This window comes from Mesoplodon bidens, assembly GCF_964165515.1.
Source record: "Mesoplodon bidens genome assembly, chromosome: 11".
NCBI lineage: Eukaryota > Metazoa > Chordata > Mammalia > Artiodactyla > Ziphiidae > Mesoplodon > Mesoplodon bidens.
Window position 1 is genome coordinate 100190681 of NC_138167.1, and position 6804 is coordinate 100197484.

A 6804-nucleotide genomic window follows, 5' to 3' on the forward strand; every position below is an offset into this window, starting at 1 on the left:
TATAAAATATCAAATATATATGATATATATATTTGAGAAATATAGTTTCCTGTGCTATATAGTAGGTCCTTATAGTTTATCTATTTTATATATAGTAGTGTGTAAAGTTAGCATGCTTTTGAAAATTCCATTCAATAATCACTTATCAACCAATGGTTATAAGCCAATGACTGTACTAGGCCAGGGAGATGCAAAAATAAGTAATAATAATAAGATAAGATTCCTACACTCAAGGAGCAAATGGTCAAGAAGGAGGAAAAAGGGGTTTTATAGGATCCTAAATTGGGTCATCTAACTCTGCCTGGGGGAATGAGAGCTGTCATGTAGAGTTGTGTGTGTGCTTTTCCATGGTGAGTGGAGAGGGGGGTGAAAGGAAAAGGAAGAGGAGAGGAGAGAGAGATGGAGGCTTTTTCAGGCAAAGGGAAAGGCATGTGAAAGTCACAAAGGCATATGAGTACACACCAAATAAGGCAAATATTTTGGTGTGGTTGTGTGGCATAGTAAAAACTTAATGGATATTGGAATCAAACATACGTGAGTTGAATCCCAACTCAGTTTCTTCCTTGTGACGCCTGTTAAGCTCCTGAATGTCTCAGTTTTGTCATCCCAAAAATGGGAATAAAAATACCTCCATGACAGGGAATTTAGAGAATGAAGTGCCATAATATATGTACAACATCAGCTACAGTGTTTGAGACAAAGAAAGAACTCGGTGACTGTATCTGTGGTACTGGTTATCATTACCATCATGTTACCAAGGCTAGATCATTATCTTGTGAGAGTAACGGAGACAGAAAGGAGAGGTCAGCAAGTGTAGGTCAGAAAGGACACACAGCAAAGTATGGTCAGTTGCAAAATATATCTACAAATTCCTCACACCCTTCTAGTCATACCCCTTTGCTTGTGTGTGCTCCTGCTCTTTCTACCAGGAGGGGAAATCTATTTCTCCAACCTCTCAAATCTGGGCTGGTCTTGTGACTTATTTTGACCAATAGGATGTGGGAGAGTTGACTGTATGATGCGCTGAGCCCCCAGGAAGCATTTCCAGCTTTCACTTTCACTCTCTTGGAATCCAGCTGCCTTCCAAGAAGATCCCAGACAGCGTGCAGGAGAGTCCACGTGGAGGAGAAGTGAGGCACCCCGGCCAACATCCCCAGGCAACTGTCATCTGGGGCCTGCCAGTCCCCAGCTGATCTGCCACCTGACAAACACAAAACACATGAGTGAGCCCTGCAAATACCACAGGGAGACCCACAATTATGAGAAGGTGTGTGGTTGTAATTCTAAACCACTGAGTTTGGGGGTGGTTCGTCATGCAGCGATAGAGAACTGAAAGGGAAGCCTAGGAAGTTAAGTTTATCCAGGAGATGACGAGAAATTGCTGAACGATTTTAATCAAGGTGATGACCTCATCAGAGTTTTATTTTACAAATTTCACCCCGTGTAAGCATAGAGGCTACTCTGAATTGGGTCTTACTGAAAGCAGGTAGAGAAGACAGAAGGTGTTAGGAGCATAAAGGTAAAACTTTATGAGAATTTGGAAGAAAACAGGAGAAGAGCAAAGATATGGCGATTTTCACGAGACTGCAGCCCAGAAGGGTTGAAAGCTCTGCAGAATCCTTGAAATTCTTAATAATTTCTGAACAAGGAGCCTATGTTTTTACTTTGTACTGGACCCTGCAAATTATGTAGCTGGTCCTGAAGAAGGAACGAACAGAAAAACCTCCAGGCCCCGCACATCAGGGAAAACAAATCTGACATAGTATATTCCTGATTGGGGCAGCTTTGAATTGTCTGAGGCCTAGGTCAGTACCCAGGTGAATGTGTGAGTCCCTCAGGAGTAGCTGAGCTTTGATTACTCCAATGCTAAAGCTAGTGGCAGGGGCTTCCCTGGTGGCGCAGTGGTTGAGAGTCTGCTTGCCGATGCAGGGGACACGGGTTCGTGCCCCGGTCCGGGAAGATCCCACATGCCACAGAGCGGCTGGGCCCATGAGCCATGGCCGCTGAGCCTGCACGTCTGGAGCCTGTGCTCCGCAACGGGAGATGCCACAACAGTGACAGGCCTGCGTACCGCAAAAAAAAAAAAAAAAAAAAAAAAGAATAGGGGGAAATTTCTCCCTAGAATAAGAAATTCCTTTTGAGATAGGAAATCAGAATTTGCATCAGAACTCCATCTCTCTGACCCTCAGTTTCTTTATAAACGAGGTCTGTAAGCATGCCCCTGCCTACCCTAAAGAACTGTAGAGGTTCAAATGCTGAAGTTATGTGAAATTCTTGCTATGAAGCATGATACAAACACCTTCCTTAAGGATGAACTTGATTTCATATCTGAGCCTAAAGTCATTCAGAGTATATCAGGTAAATAGAGCAGATACTACTTTGGGTCATAAATGAGCAGTGATTTTTGAGACTGACTTTTTCTTCACTTTGTACATAGGTTCTGAAGGTAACTCAGTGAGATGACTTTTTAGAAATACAGTGACTTCCTTGTTAGTCTGAAGATACAGTATCCCAAGATGACTTTTAAAACACTACCAATTTAAAAACAATTGTAGTGCTAATAATAGAGTCACGATTTATAGAAGTGTGTTTTATATATGATTTCTAAAAATGACTGATAATGGAGATTAGTGTCGTAACTCATTTTTACAAAGGGGTGAGCTGCCCCTAAAATAACCCCAGTGATACATTCGTATGGGCATTGCCATTCAGAAGGTGGTTTGCATAAATCATCTCATTTGAGCCTAATAGCAACGCTGCGAAGTATATTTTAATTTTATTCTCAGTTTACAGTTGAGGAAATTGAGGATTAGCTGTAAAACGATACTGGGCCAGTTGTTAACCTTCTTGAGCCTTAAATAAGCTACAGGGCAGAGTTTCAGTCCCACAAATCTCGAATCTGAAGTTCACCCATGTGCACACACATATTTAGACTACTAGACATCTTCATTTCCCTGATGAATTTATTAAAGCTATGTCAAGCTTGTCTGGATGTCTGGAATTGTCTGAACAGCCGTGTTCCCTTGCCCCCTTGAGATGCAGAGATCTGGGTTCATAAGATTTAACTCTTTGGGAAGGGGCTGTTTCCTATCCTAAGGTTTCACCTGGTGGCCACTTGGCATATATGACTCATGGACCCTTTGGCGGGGGTGGTCTGTGGCTAGAAACAGAGATGTGACTTGCTCATTCCTGACCTCTCCCTTCAATTGTGCTAAGCTCTACCTTGAAACAAGTTGCCTGTAGTTAGTGCTCACACCTCATGCTACAAAAGCCAGTGGAGGGGGGGATCCTAATGGGATCCTGAGCCCCAGCTGCCATTCATCCTTCTCTGATTTGCTAGCTTCACCTATAAACTCCCTTGTCTTCCTTTCTACTCTCATCCTCTTCCTCCTTTTGTCACACACTCTAAGTGTCCACAGATGTCAAGTGTAGAAAAAGACATGTGGTGTTAATGCTTTAGTGCTGGCACAGAGGTACTTCCTGAAGAAGATATGGCCCCTCATGGAGCTGTTTTGTAGGCTGCCCGTCTATATATATCACTGCCCTGTGCTGATTCTTGATTCAAATAGCCTGACAACTTTTGAGCTGGCATGATGCCACCCAGGGTATCAGTCAACTGGCCATCTAGGCATATCAAGTGCGGCTGTTAAGAGCAGGAATCCTGGCCAGGAATTTCGAAACCACTGCCTGTGAAGAGGTTCTATGCATTTTGGCTGGGGAAAACTTCCAAAAATAAAAAAGTAGATACTGTGGCCATTTGTTTGGACTTTGTAGAGGAGTTATTAGTCACCAGGGGCAGGGACAGGATGGCAGAGAAGACAGCATGAAATTAAATCTAATTAATCACTCTGACAGGCAGAGAAGAACTGAGCCCACTCTTCCCAGAACAATCATTGGAAATCTAGAAAAACGGGGGGAAAAAAAAGCATCTAGCCTTACTGGATTGTATTTCTTCCTTTGGAAATTGAAAATCCCAGAAAGTAAACAATGTAGTGATCTAAGCAGTGTGTGCACTCTTAGAATTTAGGTGGAAGAGGGTCAGAGTGAAGTTTGTTTCCATCTTCATAATCTACTTACTACATATGTTGTTTGCTAATCAAGACCTTGCTGATTGAGGAACAAATCCGCTGCCCTTTTAAGTTGGAGCTCCGAGTGGCTTTGAGGGTTGTAAGCCTTTGAAGGGTGTGAGGTTTTCACTGAGGCATCAGGGTGGTATATACTTTTTTCAGAGCAGGGGCATTTGAGTCAAAACTGGAGTTGATCTGTGCTTACCTACCAGAAAACTTGTTTTCCTTCTCCAAATCTGTTTCCTGTCTCAAAAAGTAATAATAGTGGTACAGCTTTATAAGATGGTTGTGAAGAATGAAGAAGAAAATTGACATAAAGATCTGCCTGGTATTTAGTAATTTCCCAATAAATATTAATAAATATCTAATTGGCCCAACATGCACATGACTCACATAGACTCATGGAGTTTTTGTCTTTACCTAAATATTCCTGTGTGTTTTGATGCCTGTTTTCTTTTTCCTGCTCTCCCAGTGGTGTGCTAAAGCCAGCTTATACTGGCTCGCAAGAGCCAATTGTTAAAGTTTTAGGAATTTTGAGATCTGATTGTTAAATACTGCCAATAACAAAAAATAGATGAAAAGGAACATATGATTAAATAAATTACATTTAAACAAAGTCAATACTCAAAACTCATTACTTCCTAATTGTTTCACTGAATTTTACTATTATCTGTACTCTTGAGGTTATTTATATCTATTTTATCTGTGTGGTAAACACGCCGTATGTGCTATCACTGTACATCCCTTCCCAACTTGTGTTCAATGACATCCCTCTAGTGGCTTGAAAAATCCAAGTATCTTGAAAACAGAGATCCCTCTAGTGGCTTCTGTAGGCCATTGCCCTACAGAAATAGGCAAATACTATAATTCAGTACTTTTTCCCAAAGAGTCAATTATTAAACATTCACCATAATTTTATCTATGTTAATTCTACATTTGGAAAAAATTGGATTAATTTTATGTGAGAATATCTAAAGTAATTCTGGTAAGCTTTTTATGCTTTGTAGAATCCAACTGTTAAGAATGAGTCAGACATATTATATACCCTAGTATAATTCTTTTATGAAATTAAAAAAAAGTGTCAAACAACAGAATTTCTATTTTTAGTGAAAACATAGTTTCTATAAAACATGCCACTTAATAAATTTTTAAATGGGTATTCATTTATCAAACCTTTCAATTTCTTACTGGTTATTTTTTGAAGTATCTGAAAGTTTGCCTTATTCTTGATTTGGGGGAATTACTAAAAATCCTAAAATTACTACTGGTTGTCTCCAAGTATATGGAGATGTTTCTAACTAAAAATATTAATATGTAACTGTGCATCAATGCTGCTTTGCTTTTAAAATAAAAAATTACCCAGCTCAGTGCCTGGCACAGATTATAAATGGAGTGAAACAGAGGAAAGAGAATGAAATTTTCATTTGGAAGACTTGGGGTCAAGTCCTCCTCATCCCTTAAGTGTTGAGACCTTGGGCTAGCAGTCAGTTAACCATCTGTAAAGCCAGCATAACATAGGTGTGTATGCTAACATACCACATGGTGTTGTGAGGATTATATGAAGGACTCTGGCATACAGTAGATTCTTCAACACATGTTAATTTACTGTGATATCAACTAACAGTTATTGATTAAATAAATTCAGATCAACTGATTATTAAGGAGCCTCAGTATATGCAAGGGAAGAAATTCAGAAGACCAAATATCTTTGGAGTAATTCACTTCCTTAATTTTGTCTGAATAAAACAATGTATCTCCTAATTCAGTAATCTGACATCTCCAGGTGACTTTTTTCCCCTTGGCAACTGCCCACCACCCACAAAGACAAGTTTCAGACCCAATTCTCCCCGGACCCCTTTACCTGACCTTCAAAGTCCTCCAAAATCCCTCTTCACTCTCTTTTTTTCTTACCTACTCTGCTGATCCAGCCCAAATGCTTCACTCCAGCCAAGCCTGGTTTTTGTAACTCTTTGATTCAGCCATGTTCTTGATTTTCACTTTTCTTCACCCAAAATGTCATCTTTTCCACTTTTGCATATAGGAAAATAATGATAATCTTTTCAGTCACAATCATTCCTCCTTTATTCAATACTTCTTGGTGATCTTCTTATACCACCGGGGTTCACTCTTGATTTCCCCAAACTTTAAATTCCCAAAGTCCTTACTAACAACACCTCTCATCGGTGCATTGGTGTTTCAGCCAATCAAGATGAATATATCTATCTCATCACCTACAGGGTCAACTCCTGGACAGTTTCAATTTTCCATAACTCTCTCCTCATCACTCAGTGCTTAGCACTATGCCAGGCAAACAGTGTATGCTAGTAAATGTTGGCATCTGTATGTGTCTGGTGTCCAATTTATTTTTTCCTCCCCAACTATTGTTTTCTTTCCTTTACCCTTTTGCAGATTTGAGAGGAAAATTGCAGTCTGTGAGTCCAACATTCCAGAAATATTTAGTTTGTATTTAATATAAAACAATGAACCTCTGGTTATTAACTAGATTAAAATAACATAAGATCACTAAATACTTCATGACAGAACATGAATCAAGATACTTTTCCTGGGAGTTCCCTCGTGGCACAGTGGTTAAGAATCCGCCTGCCAATGCAGGGGACACGAGTTCGAGCCCTGGTCCAGGAAGATCCCACATGTCGCGGAGCAACAAAGCACTTGCGCCACATCTACTGAGCCTGCGCTCTACAGCCTGCGAGCCACAACTACTGAGGCTTGTGTG